At 35.2% G+C, this 21,326-nt stretch overlaps 1 protein-coding gene and 1 long non-coding RNA gene across 10 annotated transcripts in view; one reads left to right on the top strand and one right to left on the bottom strand.

Moving 5' to 3' along the window:
* The window catches only part of LOC144303824 (uncharacterized), a 159,877-nt gene that overhangs the window by 91,805 nt on the left and 46,746 nt on the right, over positions 1–21,326 (top strand). The window lies entirely within an intron of this gene.
* Positions 11,127–21,326, bottom strand: part of LOC144303825 (uncharacterized) — a 46,928-nt gene continuing 36,728 nt past the window's right edge. The window contains exons 4-7 of one of the 2 annotated variants that reach the window (XR_013370806.1): positions 18,948–19,094; positions 14,921–15,001; positions 13,157–13,207; positions 11,127–11,344 (exon numbers count right to left, since the gene is read on the bottom strand). This is a non-coding gene — a long non-coding RNA (uncharacterized LOC144303825). The remainder of the gene's footprint in view (positions 11,345–13,156; positions 13,208–14,920; positions 15,002–18,947; positions 19,095–21,326) is intronic. The other variant, XR_013370807.1, reaches the window with a different exon arrangement.

The following is a 21,326-nucleotide window of genomic DNA, read 5'->3' as shown; positions in this document are numbered from 1 at the left end:
TGATTTTCCTCATTGTGTGAATGGAAAACTAAGGTTGAAGAGATGAGACAGCTTGTTTGAGGCCACAGAGCCAGGAAGTTGCATGCTTGGGACCCACATTATCTGATATCAGATCTAGATTTCTTAACCCCAACTTTAAACTAAAGAGAACTAAGACCAAATCACTGTAACAGAGGCTGCGAGTGGTAGACAGAGGACAGATCTACCTGGCCCTAGCCTCCTTCAGCTAGGGAGATGTTAGTGATATAGTTGATTTCTTCTTCTCAAATTTTGAACAGCTGTGAGGTGTTTAGACTACTGAGCCCAGTATCAGTATATATAAATAACCCTAACTTGATCCCCTTTGATTTTATTTTTGGATGTCACAGCCTTGTCCTTTCTTTATTTTAGCTAAGCCTCTACTGCATGTTCCCTGAGCAGCAGAACGATACATTTCAGGAGAATATTTTATGTGATGCTGACACCAGCTGCTCCATGGAGAGCTTCAGGCTCCTGCCAGAGTTTAATTGGCATCCAGGAGCAGATGGGCTCCAAAGCACCAAAAAAGTGATCGTGTTTCACAATAAGTCTTTATCTCAGCATGAAAAAAAGCAATAAATTGTGGATAGTCTGAAAAATTATTCTCTAAACACATACACAAAAATTTATTATGCTAAGATGTAGCTTTTTGCCAAAAAGGAAGACAACAGGTCTGCCTTTTTAACAGCTCCATGTAACTTGTGTTTCTTCACTGATTATTTAAAGCTCTTTAATATCCAGTGCTGGGTAATGTTAATTAACATTCATTCATTGAACAGACATTTCTAAGGACTCACTATATGTCAAGAAATATTCTAGAAATACAGTAGTAAACAAAGATAGGTATAAATTCTCACCTTCGTGGAGCTTACATTGTGGATATAAATATGCTTGAAAGAAATGGATAAGGTGGAGAAAGGTAGATTCATCATTTACCTCTTTTAAGGTTCCAAAAATTCCCTTGTATTAGGAAACCATACTTATGATGTCAACTGATTGAGAAAAATATATGACAGTAATTTCTATGGATTCAGAAATGCTTTATTTCTATTTTATTAGTCACAATTGCATGTCCATGCATCAGAAACAGCCACACAAATATATGTGTGACATACTGATTTCGCCTTAAGAAATTCCTGGTTTTTACATGCCTTGGTGTATCTCCAGTGATAATTTCACAGGATCCAAGGACCACAAGTTGGGAGACTAAAATAGATGATATCTGAAGGGTCTTTCTAGTTCTGAGGGCAGAATGCTGTCTTAAAAGAACTGCTAGATGCTCCCTGTTGAAAGATGTTTTTAAGAAGCTGGGATCTTTACTGGACTCATGTTTTTTTACATTAGAATATTTTAAGGTAATTCACATTTTCCTGAATCTTAAAATTATCAGGATTTGATATTGCTCCTAAAATTTAATTTGTCTTTGTTCTATATTAGATAATTCTTTTTAAAATCGTCTCATAAAAAATTAATTTTCTTTCTGTCTCACTTAAAAGGCATGCATTTAAAGCTCTTTTACCCTAGTAACTAAAAAAAGTTAGACCTTACTATGACTAATAAAAATGTATTGAATTTATATTTATGATTGAGTTTATGTTAAAAAAATACTTTGAAATAGGAAGAATATCTAAGCTTGTGTCATTTTTATTTTATTTATCAGATTCTTGAAGAAAGTCACACCAATGTTTGGGAAATATTTTGGAAAGTCCAAAATAACATAGAATAATCATTTTAATTTGCATATAATCTCTGATAAATCATTAAGCCTTCCTTAAATTTGTCGAGATGGATTATTTCCTTAGTGCTTCAGTGTGATGATCAATCTTCCAATTCTTGTCTTAATAAGTTCATAATTCAATAGCTGTTACTAAGTTTTAGTCTCATACAGCAGAATATTGGCATTATTTTGTGCTTTATTGGGTACAGAAAGTTTCCCCTTAAAATATTTCCATTTTTTGAGAATTCACTTTTACAGAAGATATCTGAGGAATGATATCTTGGGATAAAAAATGTTTTTGCAAACTATATCTTATCAACTTGGCCTTTTAGGCTAATCAACTTGGCCTTTGCAATTAGATATTTTGACCTAGTTGATTATACATAATATAATTGAAAATTAGAGAGCAGTGGCAATTTCTACTTAAATCCCAATTATGAAATGAGCCCTAAGATTTTTCCTTTATTTCTATCTTTGGTTTCAGCTTCTTGTCTTAGAAATGAGAGGAAGGGAGGGAAGAGAATGTGGAGATATTAATTTACTATGAATTGTAACTGAATCTAAAAATATTAGGTCAGGAATGCCTGGGTGGCTCAGTGGTTGAGAATCTGCCTTTGGCTGAGCATGATCCTGGTCTGGTTATTGAGATCTGCATCAGGTTTCTCGCAGAGAGCCTGCTTCTCCCTCTGCCTATGTCTCTGCCTCTCTCTCTGTGCCTCTCATGAATAAATGAATAAAATCTTTAAAAAAATAAATAAAAACATTAGGTCAATAAGAAGTATGGAAAAATAAACCTTAAGTCATTCATAGAACACTTTCAATGGGTATAGAGCTCTGTTATACAAATAAGTGAAAAATAAGTTCCTTGTTTTTAAGAAGTTTGCTGTAATATCATATTTATATGGTGGTTGAAATGATAAAAAGTAGATAAAGTGCCATGTATTTATGACATGCTTATTATATATCTAGATCTATTATTTAACAAGAACAAAATACTTGTTGGGAGCTCTAGGAGAGATCAAATAGGGAAAAGTTGAATCTGACATATTTTGTATCAGTAAACTAAAGAAAATATTTTAAAAATCTTAAAAGCAATTAAAATAAATATTACCTAATAATTAATGGTAGATAGGGAGCAGACATCTCAACAATAACAATAGAAAGCCTAATGGAATGAAGTCTTTAAAAAGTACTGACAAATTACTTTTGAGTTAGATTTCTATACCCAGCAAAACTATTATATAGAGACACAAGAGAAAAAAAACAATGAAAGAATATTTTATCTTTGGCATCTTGCTGAAAGAACACTTATAATTTTTATTTCATGAAATAGGAACCTAATCCTAGCAGAAAGGATTGAGAGGTGAGTAGCAATAGCAAGCAAAGATACTGGTTGACATAAACAAGCATTGATTGTAATGATAGTTTATGATGATATGTCAATGATAACAACAATAATAATAATGACCAACTGGAGGCTCAAAATTAATGTCAAACTTAAATACTAGACAACAGTAAAATGTGTGAAACTGGGATAAAATCACTAAGTTCCTTTATTAACCAGGAAGAAAAGGTACTTTGGGGATACAATCAGCAAAATTTCAAGTATATGAACCTCTGCAGGATATCTGAAGTCAAATGTTTTGGGTTCCCCAGTTGATAGCTGTGTGACCTTGAATTATTTATTTAATCTATTCCTCAGTTTGTCCATATGAAAAATAAAGTTGATAACAGGGCAGCCCCGGTGATGCAGTGGTTTAGCACTACCTGCAGCCTGGGGTGTGATCCTGGAGACCCGGGGTCGAGTCCCACATCAGGCTCCCTGTGGAGCCTGCTTGTGCCTCTGCCTGTGTCTCTGCCTCTCTCTCATGTGTCTCTCATGAATAAATAAATAAAATTAAATAAAAAAAATTAAATAAAAAAAATAAAGTTGATAACTGTTTATAGGGTGTTATAATAATGAGTTTGGTACTTATAAAGCATTAAAACAGTGTGTGACTCTGTGAGAGTACTATATTTTATATATATTCTATATATATAGAATATGTATATATATGCATACATACACATATACACATACATATGAAATATTTTCTAATACAAATAGTATATATACCTGGATAGGTTTGATTATGATTAGTTACCATGTGGACCTAGAGAGTGTTATGCTAAATGAAATAAGACAGAAAAGACAAATGCCATATGATTTCATTTATATGTGAAATCTGAAAAACAAAACAAATGAACAAAACTGACTAAAATACAGGCAACAAGCTGGTGGTTGACAGAAGGAAGGTGGGTGAGGAGATGGGCAAATAGATGGGCAAATAGATAAATGGATTAAGAGGTACAAACTTACAGTTATAAAATAAATAAGCCATGGAGATGGAAAGTACAGCATAGGGAATATAGTCAATAATACTGTAATAATGTATGGTGACAGGTGGTGACTACACTTATTGTAGTGAGAACTGAGTAATGTATGGAATTGTCAAATCAACGTTTTACATTTGAAACTAATACAACATTGTATAATATTTACACTTCAATAAGAATTAGTTTAAAGCTGTTGTAGGTTCTTTTTTTCTTTTTAGAGATTTATTTATTTACTTTTAGACATTTTAAGAGGCAAAATAACACACATCCATAAATGTATATATTTTTACATCTTCTTCTAAATCTATTCTAATGGAAAGAGCAGCTAGATTATAGGGCAACATCTAAATGAGTTGATGTGTGTTTGATATTCTGTTGTTAGCTATCTTCTTTGGAATGAGTTTCTATTCTTTTCTTCAACTATATTACTTTTACTATAATTATTGCTCTTGAAAGAGCAAGGTACACTCCAATCAGATGGATCACATCTTAAATAGAAATTTTAATCTCATCTGTATTTTGTCTCTTCAGATAATTGGGATAATAGAAAAGGAGGTAAAGATGAATGATAGCTGCTCATAACTGGAGGTTATTTCAGTTAGAAGGAGCTCACTTCTTAGAAAGAAAATCCCATTTGTGATGAGGACTGGGTGTTGCATGTAAGTGATGAATCACAGAATTCTACTACTGAAACTAACATTATACTATATGTTAACTAATGAATTTAAAGAAAAACTTAAAAAAAAAGAAAAATTCCTGATTGGACTTGAAACTTGGGACAGTTCTCATCTAAAATGATGTAAAACTTGCTTGTGCTGACTTCTTTTTTGTTGATCTTGTCCCAAGAGCATGAAGAGGGGGCTGCAATTCTGCTCCTTTTTAGGGGCACTGGGAATGCCTGCTCTCTAATGTAACAAAGTAGCAGTGCAGTAGCATTGGCAGTTTATGGTGTTTAGCTCTGGTATTTCAATACTGTCTTCCAGGCAATCTCTAAAACTGTCTCCTCATTCAGGCCTGAGGATGGATTCCCTGGGGATCGCTCATCTCAAGCCTCTTTAGCATGCCATTGGCACCAGCCCTGCAGCTCTGGCTCTGGTTCTGAAGGGTGCTTTAGGCTGAACAAAATCATTCCACCGGGTTCTTTGATCTGATCCCAGTTGGGTCAGCTGGGGAAGTGAGCTTGCTCTCTCCACTCTTCTACAGCTCCAGGTTGGCTTCTGGCCCTCCAATGTGGTCTGTTCTTCTGATACCATGAGGTTCTAGCTCTCAGCTGCTTGCCCTGGCATTGGCCCCCATCTGGCATGCTGACTTCTCTCTGCTGGCACTGACTCCATTTTTCTGGCTTTTGTTTTCTTCAATGCTTCTGAGTTTTCCCTGACTCCCCGTGAACTCCCAGGCATCCCAGGATGCCTGAGATGTAATCACATTTCAGCTGCTGTCCCCATATAAGGTACCAATTAAACTGAGATGAAAAAGAAGGAGTAGGTTCCAAGACAGAAAGCTGAAGCCAACATTTACTCATCTCTAAGCCATAGTAGCAGGAAGAAAACAACACACACACCCTGAGTTTTGGATTCTAAACTACAGTTTGGAGGCGTGAGGGGGTTTGTTTTAGTATGTGTGTTTAGAGTCAGTATGAGGTTTCATCTTTAAGTTTTAGGGAATTGCTTGGAGTTACTTATGAAGGAGTTGCTGAAAACCCCCCATAAACAACTAGAAGTTAAATCCTATCACTGTAAGTATACTAAAAGAGAAAAAAAAAATAGTAAAGCATTATATATAGAAAATCCTTTTCACAGTCCCCTCCAAAAAAATAATGTCTCTTTCTTTTCTCACCTCAGTAGGAGATACTATTGTAGTGCAAATTTATTTGTGAAGGACTAAATATACTCTACAGTACTTCAGCATGGGGTGACATAAAGACATGTGGTCTTTTGACAGTATTAAAAAATGTCTGGTCAACCAAAGCCCCCCCCCCCCCCCCCCCCCCCCCCCCCCCCCGGCTCTACAAAACAAGGTCACATGAGGGAATTCAAGATGAATTGCCAGTGATTGAACTTGGAAATGAAAGTCTTAGGAGAGTAAGAAACTTACCATTCACTTGTTCTCTGGCTTTCCTCATTAAGGTTGATTGTGTGGTATTTTGTTTTGTTTTTTTCTCTATGAGCTCAAGTTTAAATAATCACAAGAAACTGCTGGTATTTACTTTTTAAAAGCACTAAACTATTCGAAGTCAGTGCGGTAGGGAAGGAGGGCATAATAATGGCAAAGAAAATTCCATTTTATTTTTAAAAACATGCTACCAAAAAACACTTGGTTCAAAGGAGGAACTCAAAATTGCAGAATTGTCCAAAAATAATGGTAATGAAGAGAAAAGCAGAATCTGTGGGATACAGCTGAATCAGTTATCAGAAGAAAATTTATAGCATTAAATAGCTGTATCAATAAAAATAAAAATGAAAACGAATGGAACATCAATTAAAACGGAAAAAAACAAAGTAAATCAGAAGAAAGCATAAAAAAGGAAGTAATATAAATAAAAACAGAAATTAATGACTTAGAAAACAGAAAAGTAGTCCTAAAATCACATTGAACTATTCCATTAATATTAAAATTGAGAAACCATTACTTAGTGTAATTGAAAGAAAGGACAAAGAAGAAATAATAAAGAAGAGAAAAAATGAAAGCAGAAAACCACAAAATTGGAAATCAAAAAGAAGAAAAAAATCCATCAAACCAAGCAATTTAGAAAGTTCTATTTTGCCCAATATGTGCAAATAGATTTGAAAATCTTCATAAAGATGGAAATTTTAAAAATCCAACTTCTCATAGTTGACCCCAGTAAAGTGTAAATGAAACTATTACTAGTAAAGAAGTAGAAAAGTAAGCTGTCACAGAAGAGTCCCAGGTCCACCTGGTTTTACAGGAAACCATATACAACTGGAATTGAAAAACTTAAATCATTTAATATTTCAAATGCACTGAGTCAATAATCCCAGTGCATTCAAAATATGCCAGAGAATATAGTCATGAAAGAAATCTTCCCATTTCATGGCCTGAATCTACTATAACATTAAACCCCAAAGCTGACAATGATACCACCAAAAAAAGAAAAGTACAGAAAATCTCACTTAAGAATATCAATGTCTTACATAGTCTTAATAAAAGTATTAAAAAAAAATAAAAAAAAATAAAAGTATTAAAATATTAGCAACTGGAATTTGACAGCATATATAAAAGTAATTGCACGATGACCAAGGGCTGAGATTAATTCTAGGAATGCAACATGGTTCATTTAATTCAGGTGGTTAACTATTAAAAATTTCATTAAACTGATACAACATAGTAAGAAGGCTAGGGAGAAAAATCATTTGAGCATCTCCAAATATTCAGAGAAGGCATCTGACAACAATCAATATCCATTCATAGTATAAACATTCAATGAAATAGTAATTGATGGATATTTAACCATATGAGCTTTCTCTCTCTCTCCCTCCCTTTTCCCTTCCTTCTGAAAAATTAGCATAAAAAATTTAGCGTCTTATTTAATGGGGAAACTGTAGAAATGTTTTGTCTAAAGTTAGGAACCAGGTAAGACTGCTCATTTTCTCCACTACTGTTTAACATATTGTTGGAGGTATTAGCCTATGCAGATAACTCAAGAGAAAACAATTGGAAGCATAAGAATTGCAAGGGAAAAAGTAAAACTATATTTATGTGGAAATAGAATAATTATATAGAAAAGAAACTGTGGAAAACAATAAAAATGATAGAGAATTTAGTATAATAGGAGGTTATTAAATTAACATAAAAAATCAAGAAGCATCACAAAAAATCAGAATCTAAAATGGATCAGATCCTATTTCATGAATCATAACAGAAATTATATTCATTTGTATCAACTCTGCAAAAAAATCTTCAAGATGTAGATAAGAAAAACATTTAAAAAGTTTCCAAGAGTCACACAAATAGAGCTGAACAAATAGACATACTCATTCTTGGATGGAAGACACAGTGTCATGATGTCAGTTATCCCTAAATTGCTTAAGTTTAATGTAATTCCAATTAAAAAAATCAGTCTTTTTCCATAGCTGGATAGACTGATGATAAAATTTAATTGGAAAGAAAATAAATAATAAGAATAGACAGGAAAATACCAAAAAAAGAAGAGGAAATGTGTATATATAGTGAAGTCACAGCGATTCATCTTCAAAACTAAATACTATACAGGGAGCCTGGGTGGCTCAGTCCATTGGGTACCTGCCTTTGGCTCAGGTCATGATCTTGGGGTCCTGGGATTGAGCCCCACATTAGGCTCTCTGCTCAGTGAGGAATCTGCTTCTCCCTCTCCCTCTGCTGCCCCCCTCCACTTGTGCTCTCTCTCTCTCTAATAAACCAAATCTTTAAAAAAATTAAATACTTTAAAATGTATTGTAAACACTAAAAAGCTATATGATTAAGTCATTTTGTTAATGTTACATAGACAAACTGATTAGTGGAATAAAATAGAAAATTCAATAAGTAACCCAATTGTATATGCGGTTTATATGGAAATTTAGTATAATATACTAGAATGGAGATGTTTCACAGCCTGATGGCCTTGGCTCAGCAGTGGAGCCCCCTGTGGGCCTGCAGGTATGATAGTGGACTGGAGGCACATTACAGCTTCCCTTCTGCTTGGAGGCGTGGCCATATATGAGCGCACTTGCCTCAGAGGCTGCAAGCCTGGTCAACATGGGAAGGAGGGATCTGTGCCTGGCCTGGAAGGGGCACAGGGCCCTTGACTGGCCCTGTGTGCAGTCCCAGAGCCATTTGGGGGTGAGGATAATTGCCAGGGGTGTGGGGCTCCCTGTGCAAAGCAGCTCTGCCCTCTGGGTACATTTCTCTGCTTTAGTCCTGAATTTTGCCCACCAGCCACTGGCCCTCAACTTGACCACCCTGGCGGTGCACGGGACAGCTTGCAAGCGTAGCCAACCTGAGCCAGGGACTGCCGATGCCTCTTCAGCCTCCCTGGTTACTCAGAGGGCAACAGACGACCTCTGCACCAGTTGCCTTCCATTCAGTCCCTCTCTGCAGACTGGTATGGAGAGTTGTAAATAAAGACCTTGCAGCTTTGGCTGTCAACTCTTAAACAACAACAACAGCAACAACAACAACGACAACAGCAACAAACAAACAAACAAACCCCCTAAAACAGAAAACCATATCTAAGTAGATTTGTGCAGTTCGAATCCCTGTTGTTCAAGGGTCAACCATACATTTTGACTCACTTTTGTACCCTGCAAAAATTCCACTTCTAGGAGTCTATCTCTATAATACGTTGGCAAAAAAAGAAGAGATTTATGCATAAGACTCTTCGTTGCAGCACCCAGTAACAAAAGATTGGAAATAATCTGAATTTTCTGTGGCAGAATGAATTGCTATCTATCAGCATACCAGAGTAATATGCAGCTATAAGGAAGAATATTAAAAAGTTCAATATAGTGCTGTGGAATGATGTCCAGGATATATTGTTAAAGGGAAAAAAAGATGGAAAGTGTGTTATTATTTTTCTAAGAAAGGGATATACTATATTGCTTATATATATATTTAAAATATTTTATTTATTTATTATGAAAGAAAGAGAGAGGCAGAGACACAGGCAGAGGGAGAAGCAGGCTCCATGCAGGGAGTCTGATGTGGGACTCGATCCCGGGTCTCCAGGATCACACCCTAAGCCAGAAGGCAGACTCTTAACCACTGAGCCACCCAGGCATCCCTATATTGCTTATATTTAAAAATGGAAAAAAAAAAACCCTGCCATAACAAAAGAATGAGAAAGTATAGTGGGTCACTTTTGGTTATTAGAACTGATGCTTTGGATGATGAGGGAGAGAATAGGCAAGAGGTGATATGGATGAAATTGGAATCTTTCAACATACCTTGTTCCAAGTATTTAACATGAAATGATGTTAATATTTTATATAATTAAAACAAAATTAAATAGTTAAAAATCCCATAGTATCAGAAAGGATACAAATGAAATGAATTGTGCATCCAGTTGATGGTTTAACTGCACTTATATGCACACACAGAGGAACTATTCTAAATGATTTCAAACTCAATAATTTGTACTTTCTTAGTGGAATATGTCCTCATGATAAAAATAATAGCAAAATATTTTTAAGTCATTTTTTAGTAATCACATTTTTGGTAGTAGTTTTGTATTGTTTTACTGAGGTATGTGTATTGTGGCATAGAACAGATGAGAGATATTGATATTGAGGAGTGAGTTTTATGGTGTGGGAAAAGAAGAAACAGTTGTAATATATGTAAATTAAAAATACCAACATGAACTTGAGATATTTTATCTTAAAAAATATGTTTGGTATGTTAAATGGCCAAGAACTCAATAGCATGGAAATACCCTCATGCCAAAATTATATTCTCTGAATATCATTTCCCACTACTAAGAACTAGGAATCTTGGAGAAAAGAGTGATTGTAGTTGAGGGTAGGAATGTACAACATAAACTCAGAACATCTTGTTATATTAGAAGCAAGAAAGTTATTATAGACTATGGTTGCATTAAAAGGACTCAAAAGCCAACTTGAAAAATCTCTCAGTGACTGAAAATGGAACCATTTGAGTATTGATAAGTATTAATAAAAGCAACGAAACAATGAAACATATCATATTTGTTTAGATCTGTGAATTTATAGTAATACTGAAAAAATCCTTAGTTGCTTTTGGAGGCTGTTAGGAAACTAATTCATTACTTGAAAACACATATATCCATTAATTTCTGTTTTTATCACTATTAATCCTTTTTATGCTTTCTTTTGATTTACTTTGTTGTTCTTTCTCTAGTTTTTTGAGTGGAGTATTTAATTTGTTTTCATTTAAAATTTTTATGGATATAGATATTTAATGCTATAAAGTGATAAAAATCAACTATTGTCCTTTTTTTCTATATGATCTAAACCTTAGGGTACAAATGAAAATGATAGAGGAGACACGGATGGAACTCGGACTTCTTTTATTATATCTTAAGAATTTGACTAGGAGGGCGCCTGGGTGGCTCAGTTGGTTATGTGTCCGACAATTTTACCTCAGGTCTTGATCTCAGGGTTGTGAGACTGAGCCCCACAGTGGGCTCCATGCATGGAGCCTGCTTAAGATTCTCTCTCTTCTTCTCTCTCTGCCCTTCCTCCTTATCCCTTCCACCTTCCTGCTTGTGTGTACACACTCTCTCTAAAGAAAAGAAAACAGAATTTGACTTGGGTACAAATTGTTGGATGACCAATAATGTATAAAGAGAAGTTTCTCCTTAAAGACTATTACAATTAATAAATAAAGAGGAAATAATAGAAATAGAATAATACCATTTTATAAATTCCCCAAATTAATGGATCTCAGTGATATAATCAGCAATGACTGAGAAAATCACACACAAGCACACATAAACACGAGGGAGAGACAGCCAAAATGTGGACCTCTTAGTGGAAATACAAAGTGTTGGCTGTGAAGTAATATTTCCCACTCACTTCCTCTCTATAGTGTCCCATTCCACCCCCCATCTCACACACAGACAAACACACACACAGCAAACTGTAATGTGATTAAGCCTCTCGCTCTAAATAGTAATACACATGCAATATAAGAGATAGAGCAACATGTTAAATGATACCATGGGGTTGCAATCAACAAAATCAAAACTATATGAAAGTCTATAGAATAAGTGATCTGATTGATTTTCTTAATAAAAAATTGCAAGGGGGAAAACATACATTGGAGGGGGAAAGTCTATCAAATCTTTAAAAATGTGAACCAATTTAAATAAAGACCCTATTTGAATAATGATCCAAACAAAAATTTGGACAAGTAATTGGAAGTCAATCATGGAAATGTGAACAGTGACAAGATTTTTAATAATATAAGAGATATTTTAGGCACAATAATTATATTTTAGTTTTACTAAAAAGTACTTATCAATCAGAGATACATACTGAAATACATAAAAATAAAATGATATGGCATTTGTTTTGAAGTTATTCACTGAGAAGGGGAGGGGTAGTAAGTGGGGGATTAATGAAACAGTATTGATCATAATTATTGAAGTTATGTGATGGATTCATATAATATTCCATTTGGCTTTTGTTTTTTAAAATTTTCTGTAAAAATATTTTTTGAAACTTCAATACATGAAATATAATCACTCAGTAAGTAACAATTCAGGCTTTTAAAAAAAGTGTTTATCTCCCAATGAACGATACTAAAACTCTTTCAATTACAAAAAGACATAAGTATGTTCTTGATTGTGAGGAAATTAGAAAACCTTAAGACTATGCTTCTTCATGAGGCAGATTAGAAATTTACTGGCATGGTGTCAGTGATGTGATGATAAATATTTAACAGTCAGCTCTCCAGAAATAGGAAAAAAATTGGTGATTTGTTATTTGTAGCATTTTCTAATTTTTCTGGTGTAAATACTTTCTCCATGGCCACAGGCTCCCGACTCAATGTCACTGGACATGGAATTGGAATTGGAAGAGCTGTTCACAACTGATCAGTTCTCACAGCCAGCCAGTATAAGCTGGCTCCAACTCACCACTGCAGAGCCCACATTGAAAGACCTAGGAAATATTCAGACCATTACTGGAGCACTTCATTTTGTTGCCATCTACCACCTCCATGTCTCCTCCACAAACACATAGGTCTCCCAGAGCCCTGCTCTGTCAAGTCAAATCTCTGGATCCTTCTTAAGTAGGTTTGGCTCCCTAGATGTCGGACGACTAGGTCAGATTTTTGTATTGTGACATTTATTCCAATATGTTATATGATCATTCATCAAATATTTACATGGCTTCTGCTATATGCCAGGCCCTGTGCTCAATGCTGACATTGTATGACATTGTTTGATCTTTGCCCACATTGAGCTTATAGTATCATTGAAGCGGAGAAACATTCATGAAACCCCTCTTGAATATATAATTACAAATCATTCAGTGCTATAAAAGAAGAGGATCAAGATTCTATGTCAGTGTATAACTGAGCAGAGCTGACCAGTTCAGTTTGGAGGTTCAACAGCAGCTAGCTTCTTTATGGAAGTGGTATCTGAAAGGAGATCAGAAGGTTTCTGAGGAATTAATATTAATACTGTATTACATTAGTATCAATTAGCATGATATTTTATATTAATTAATATCAATGTCAATAAAATATTAATATTTTTTCAGAATACATGGGGATAGAGCATTCCAGGTAGATGACAGAGTCTGTGGAAAGGTCTTAAAGTGGGAGGAGGGATCAAAGGAGAGGAAGGGAGGCCAGAGAGGCTGAGAAGCAGCCAGCAAAAGGCATAGCAATCAGAGATGTGGGAGAAGAGAAAGTAAAGGTCTTTTTTCCTGTGCTTATAGGACCGTGGAATGTGGCAACTAGGATGAGACCAATGCAAAACAGAGTTTTTTTTTTATATAGAATATTCTAGTTTACCAAAACATCTATTTTTAATTCCCAGATGTTCACATTCATGTGGATATCTGGAGCACTTCCATTTTATTGTGAGTTTCCTACAATTTAAATTCATGAGATACATGTTTGATGAATATTCCTATTATTTGCAGGTGGCAATGTCCTACTGTCTAGGCAAAGGGGTCTCTGCCTTGGCATTCTGTTTGGCCTTCTTATAGCCATACCTCCCCTGGGTGGGGAAAATCTGTGAGGCGAAGAGTTGATGGCAATTCAGAGCCTCACCCCCTACTCCTTATGGATTATTATCTATGTACCTGGGAGCCTAGAATTTTCTGCCCAACCAACCCTAAAACTGCTGTCTGGGCACAGGAATCTGATAGCATTCTGTGCTACTGGAGGTGAGAGGGGGCCAAGGCTGCTGTTTGTTGGAGGTGGGAGGCCAATGGTGGACCAAGCCTGAAAATATAGTCTTGGTTAACTATATACTTGGATGTGAGGACCCTTCAGTGTGGGTGAAGCTGGGGTGGAAAAAGGAGGAGTTGGGGTACGCTGGGAGGAGGGGTCTGTATGTGTGTTTGTGTGTTTGTATGTGTGGTGATGGTGGTGGTGAATGGCCATTAATAGCCTAAATTCTAAGTATTGTGAGAAGTTTAAATTTGAATCTGGCCTTCTAGGTCATTACAAGCTATATTTGTCAAACAAGAAGAATAGAATTTTTATTTAATAATTCTTTAAGTTTTTAAGCATGTAGACATATGTGGTTCTCCATTTGTACTTTAGTTCAATGTGTTAATGAGGGCAGTTTTTATAACCTATCTTAGAAGTGCTCTGCTATCCCTACAATGGGAAACAGTCATTTTACATATGCATGCTTATTATATCCTTAATACATTTTGAGGTATCTAATGGATTGCAACTGCCATTGTGAGGAAGCTTCAGTGATACTTTTTGTTGGGTGCTAATTGTGTGTAGGCTTTGTTTTAAGGGCTTTTTAAAATTTATTTTAAGATTTTATTTATTTATTTGAGAGAGAGAGAACACAAACAGGGAGGAGGGGCAGAAGGAGAAGGAGAAGCAAACTCTCTGATGAGCAGGGAGCCTGATGTGGGGCTTGATCCCAGGGCCGAGGGATGACGACCTGAGCCGAAGGCAGGCACATAACCAACTGAGCCACCCAGGTGCCCTATTTTAAGGACTTAACATGTATTAACTCATTTATCTCTCATAACAACCCAGTGTGGTAGGTGCTGTGATTTTCTCCATTTTACAGATGAGAAAACTAAGGTTCAGGGATGTAGTAAATGGTGGAGCAGGTTTTGAACCCAAGAACATTACTCAAATTTATGATTAACTTACCAGACTGTTCTGCTTTACAGTTTTCTCCTTGAGAAGGAGATGGGGGTTACCTTGAATTACATTGGCCACTATGTTCACTTACTGTGGAAGGACAAGCATTTAAGTATTATTGTTAGTATTATGTGGAAGTATCATAGATCATTGGTTTTACTTAACAGTTTGAAGAAAGTGGGCTTTTATTATTAACACTTTATTCACATAAATCTGACTGCAGGACTTTTGATACTTTATGTCCTTACAATATTGTGAAGGTTAATTTTTACCCCCAAATAATACATGCTACTGAGAATACAAAAAATTAAAAAGTACACAAAAAAACATAAAAATCGGTTTATAGTCCTACCAACCAAAGACAAACACTGTCAACATTGTAGGACTTTTTTCCTAGAATTATCTTATGTTTTACAAAACAACACATATAACTGACTTCATATCCCATATAATCTCTATTTTAGTTTTCAGTTAACATTACAACAAAGTTTTCCTATATTCTCAAAAACAATGAGGAACAAGGAAAACCATAATTTGTTTAATCATCCATTTATTACTTGGTTTTCAAAGTGTTTTTTTTTACTTATTAATTGATTTCTTTGCCACTGTAAATATCTCTGCATTAAGCATCTTAAAATTTTGTCCAAATGTCAGTATATCTCCTTAGGCTAAATTTATAGAAGTCAAATTGTATGAGCATTGTTAAGGCCTTTAGAATATATTGCCACATTTAGTTTTAGAAATTTTGTACCCTTTTAAGTTTTAAACACCAGACTATGAGTATGTTGACTTCCTCACATTTTCTCTAAAGTTGAGGGGTATCTATGAAGAAAACTCTGCTAATCTGACAATTTTAGTAGTATTGGTTTTTGTGTCTATATGCATTATCTGTCATGGTTCTTTCCAAATTTATCAATGGAGATTTTGGTGTTTGTGATATTTTCTGTGGGCTCTTTATATGAATAATATTTTACCTCTTTGATATTTTCTGTGAAAATTTCAGACTAATTTATTGTTTGCCTTCTAATTTTTGTCAGTGTAACTGACAAAATTTAGGCTTTTTCTGTAACTAAATTTATCTTTTATATTGTATTTTTTCCATTTTTAAAGCTTGATGATTCTCCTTTATGCAGAAATCAAATTATATTCAACAATGTTTTTATTTTTGCTGTGTATGATTTTTACAGTTAACTCTTTAATCCATCAGAGGTTATTTCAACAAACAATAAAAACCTAAATTGATCCCACATTAATTTCTGCCCAGTAGTTATTTACTTCTCTTAATTCCCTTGGTTGAACAAGTTATCTTTACCCCATTGGTTTGTGAAAGCTCTCTTTTATCAGTTTTAAAACACTACATCAGGCTATATATTTTGTTTCATTAGTCAGCTTATATTTTGGACAAGTATAGGATAAGTTTAAATTATCATAATATTAAAATATGTCTATGCTGACCAATTATACCATTAGTTAGAGGAACTAAGTCAATGGCTATGTACCTGAGAGGGCACTAGGAATGGAAAAAAATCCCCTCCTGAACACTCTAAACACACAATGAACTCTTTCCAAGGAAGCCACTAGATTTTCATATGTATTTGGACTCTCTCCATAGGGTCCAGTAAAATGTCGTCTACACTGTGCAAGCTCAAATATTTTCTATTGTCTGCCTTGTCAGAGACCAGCAAGAGAATTGATTTCACCAGCCACTTCCAGAGAGGCTGTTGAAGCTCTGCTTATCAAGGTCTGCTGACTTTTTGTCTTTCTGGTCACATTTCCTCTAAGATCTTTGGAAGAAGCAACTGCTATTTTGTGCTAAGCTATTAAGTATAGAACCTGATGAGATTTTCCTTTTACTTTGTATGAATGTGGGATAGGGTATGGATATCTCCACAGGAGACATGGGTCAAATATGGCAGGAAGACATTAGAACAAAGTGTGATTGGATTGATGAAAAACTATTTGGTGCATTTAATTTTCATTCATTTATTTACTAAAGATTTTATTTATTTGAGAGAGAGAGGGAGAAACAGAGAGAGAGAGAATACATGAGTGTGGGGAAGGGCGGGGGGACAAGTGGACTCCCTGTTGAGCATGGAGCCTGACACCAGACTCTGTCCCAGGACCCTGGGATCATGATCTGAGCCAAAGTCAGATGCTTAACCCACTGAGCTACCCAGGTGCCCTATCTGGTGCATTTTAAAGGTTTCCTGTGAAATCACAAGCACAGCCCTATTTATACTTTGCATGAATATTTTGGACACAATGATAACAGTCAAACAATAATAAATTAGAAAGGACCCTGAGAAATCATCTAGTCCAAATCCCTTACTTTATAGATTAGGAGAGAGAGAGAGAGAGAGAGAGAGAGAGAGAGAGAGATGCAAAGAAGCTATGTTTCCCAGTGATACAATTAATTACTAAAGAAATATCCTATCTTCTATTTTAGTATTCTTTTTATCACATTCTGCCTTCAGTGATTAAAATGAAAGTAACAGTTGGAGCTTCCAGAACCTCTAATACTTTCCTTTTATATAATATATAGGTAGAGAATTCATGTTTATAAAATTCCTAGTGAATTGCAATTGGCCTTTTAAAGTTTCCCCATTTTAATTCTCTATCCAATCCCAATAAACTAAGCCATAAAATCAAAAATTCACTGGAATTTAATAGTTTTCCCCTTTTGTTCTGCAGAATCTCATAAAACCCAGTTCTAAACTCATGCGTGTCATATGCTTTCTGATGTCATGTTTAAGATGAAAGCCAAAAGATAAACTGAAGCTGCTGACCTATCTTGGATTGTAGTTTTCAATCCTGAATTATAACATGTTCCACCTTCACCTCCTATGCTGTGCTTTCATATATATATATATTTTTTTTTAAGAGAGAGAGTGAGCAGGAGGGGCAGAAGGAGAGAGAAAGAGAAAATCTTAAGCAGACCCCATGGCCAGCACAGACCCTGACCAAGGGCTTGATCTCAATATTCTGAGATCATGATGTGAGCCAAAAACCGAGAGTCAGATGCTTAGCCCACTGAGCCTCCCAGGTGCCCTGCTTTTGTTCATTATTTGAAATTCTCTCAATTTTTAAAATTTCCATCTCTTATAATGAAAACAAACAGTTGTTTAATTTGAAAAGTAAAATGCAAAGCATGAGTCAAGACCAATTTATGTGACTTTGAAATGTGTGGTAAATATTGGAATCCAATTTTTTTTTTCTTATTTTCAAGAGTAATCATTTGCTCAGCATACTGAAAAATCATCTCAGATAGCAAGTAGCTAAAGGCATGTCTACTTCATGTACCATAAATGGCTATAATTTAAAATAATAGCACTGTTACTAAGAGAAATAAGTTCTACATTATCTAGCTGTGTGTTTACAACCTCCTGGTTTTAGTAAATCAGATGTTAGATTTTTCCTTTTGAGGCGGTTTTGTACTAAATTGCTTAGTGAAAATTTCTTTTTGCATCTCTTATAAAGAAATACAATGAATTAAAATGTTCCATGGATTAATGGGGAGCTTAGGCCTCCAAATATCCTTTCTTTCTTTTCTATTAATAGAAGAGATCAAAGGAGGTCATAAAGACAAATCTTATCAGGATGTTTTTTCTGTGATTTTGATCATACTAGAGAAAGAATTACTTATGTGGCAACATCAAAGCTTAAACTATGAGGACTTATTCTATTAGCTAGAAAATGATACATTTAGTTTTTCTCTTTACAAAAGGAAGCATTTGGCTATTGCTAAATGATTGTATACATGCTGTCTTTCGTGCTTTCAGTCTGTTATTGCATCTGCATTTTATGAAAAGCTCATATTTTGGGTTTAGCAGATGGACTCATTTGAATTAGGTTTGCTGAAAAGTCTTTCCAAATTATATTATGTAAAAGGCTAAAGCAATAGACTTGACTCAAGATTTTCTGGAACAATGATTAGGTCCAAAGACTCTTAGGACAAAGAATTAATTGTAGTAAAGAACACCCTGAGTTCTCTCAGGTGGGAGGGGCGGAGTCCTTCCAGAAAAGGTATGGTTCTTACCTCAAAATAGGTCCATGAAAAAAATGCCCATTTTCTTTCTGATGGGGCAATCTGACTGACCCAGATTCCTCAGCTGCAGAGCACATAGCCTATGAAATTTGCTTTTAATTTTCAAATGAACTGCATTAGAGCCAGAATCCCAACATACTGTTAAAACAGAAAGAAGTTTCATGACATTGACTATATATAACGTACATGAATGCAAAAATTTCATGGGATGGGGTCAAATCCCTCAGAAGAAACAGGTTAAAGAAGAAAAAAAGACCTTCAGATATTTTTAGGCTTTTACAAGCTATGAGGAAGAGTGGTCACAGTGACCTTAGGATCCTGGTAATCCTGGCAGCAATTTGTTTTTAAAAGTAAAAGTCAAAACCTCCTATCTTCCTTCTACTTTTTAACTGGAGGAATATAGTCTCTACACAACTGCTGTGAATCTATAACATTTGAAAGAAACATGAAGTCTTAGAGGAAGAGTGGGGGGTTGTTGGGTGGATGGGTTGAGGGAGAAAAGAAAGGCTGAATGTGGCAAAATGGAGAGTTTCTAATACACACCAAGATCCAACCTAAAAAGCAGTCTAGGACAAAATAATTAAAAAAAATTTTTAGGACAAAATAATTAAGCAGAATTGTTGAGTAATTTTGTCCTATCCTGGGCGAGTGAAGTAGTAGGAACATGGGATTATATGACTTTTTTCTTCCTCTCTTCCTCTCTCCTCTCCTCCCTCCCATGTGTTCTCCTTTCCTCCCTTCCCCCAGTCCTCCCTTTCTTCCTCTTTTTCTTCCGTAACAAACTGAAAGGACAGTATCAAAGAAGGGCATATAGATGGACCTGTGAAAAGCAAATCAACTTAGTTATCCTTTGGTATTAAGAAAGGAGTGCCTAGCCTGGGACCCCTCAGGGATCTAAGGATGAGATTTGGTGGTTTATGAATTCCTAAAATTGTCAACATGTGCATATTTGCATTTTTTTTTAGTAAGCTTTTGTCTTCTACTAGATTCTCCAGAGGTTCTATGACCTATAAAAATGTAAGAACCACTGATGGCAGTTAAAGCAAGAACACTAGTTAGATACTACTACAATTTTAAAATGATATTTTGGTATAACTATGGCTTTCTGAATACATATTTTTCTTTTAGCTCTGGGGCTGGAGGTCAAGGCACTGCCATTTTCAGTAAACTTTAGATTGTGATCATTCATATAGCACTACTGAAATGCAAAGGTGGGATCCTGGTAGGATCTTGAAACAGTAAAAGGATGTTAGTAGAAAAAAAAGTGAAATTTGAATAAAGTCTGCAATTTAGTTAACAGAATTGTACCAAAGCTAATTTCTTAGCTTTGATATTGTACTGCAGTTGTATAAGATGTTAAAAGGCGAAGCTGAGTAAGGAAAGGGTATACAGGAACTATGGAAGTCTAAATTAATGCCTCCTCCAACTTTAGTTAAAAAAAAAAAAAGAACAATAGAACCATGAAATTATCTTCACTTTTGGTTCCAGCTCTGCATGAAGTCTGACAGTTTTCTCATAACATTGTAGTTAGGTGATACAATAAACTACTCCCTTCTCTTAAAAAGATTTAAGCAAAATAAAATAATCTTGTCTTTGTCACTCTGCAAGTTACATGTCTATTAATATATAATATCCTGAAAATATGTTAAATTGCTTTGATCTTTCCTCCTTTTGTGGTTTTGCTGTTTTTTTGTTTTGTTTTAAGATTTTATTTATTTATCGTAGAGTGTGCAGGGGGAGGAGTGGATGGAGAGAGATAAGCAGACTCTGCACTGAGCACAGAGCCCAACTCTGGACTTGATCCCATGATCCTGAGATCATGACCTGACCCAAAATCAAGAGGCAGGTATTTAACTGACTGAATCACCCAGGTGCCCCATTTTTACTGAGTTTTGAATATGTTCTCATTTGATAGCAATTCCTGGACTCTGTTGTGCTTTATTCTTGGTCTTGGACACAGAATATACTTTTGTGTTACTTCTAGGTGTGCATCATTAACATAAAATACCTGGCTACTTCTTTTCCTATCTTCCATAATTATTAGAATCTCAGTTATTATTTTCTTGGCATTAAACTTGAATATATTGCCTTTTTCTTTTTCATCATTTCCACAGAATTCTTAATAGTAGTACTATGTTACTTACTATTGGACATCCAAATAAGTGTCTGTGCAAGAGGATATATAGGCTATCTGAAACTGTGTTCTCTACCTTTTATTCAATTGAAAAAATACTTGAATGACTCTTATGGTTACAAGCTATTTTTCAGCAGACATAACACAAGTAAGATCCCTACTAGATTCTCACCTTCATACTTTCATTCCAACCTACAGGAAGGAGGAAAGAGGGAGTCTAGGACAAGTGGCCTTGC

Source organism: Canis aureus, chromosome 33, assembly GCF_053574225.1.
Source record: "Canis aureus isolate CA01 chromosome 33, VMU_Caureus_v.1.0, whole genome shotgun sequence".
Taxonomy (NCBI): domain Eukaryota; kingdom Metazoa; phylum Chordata; class Mammalia; order Carnivora; family Canidae; genus Canis; species Canis aureus.
This window is presented reverse-complemented; position numbering and strand designations above follow the sequence as displayed.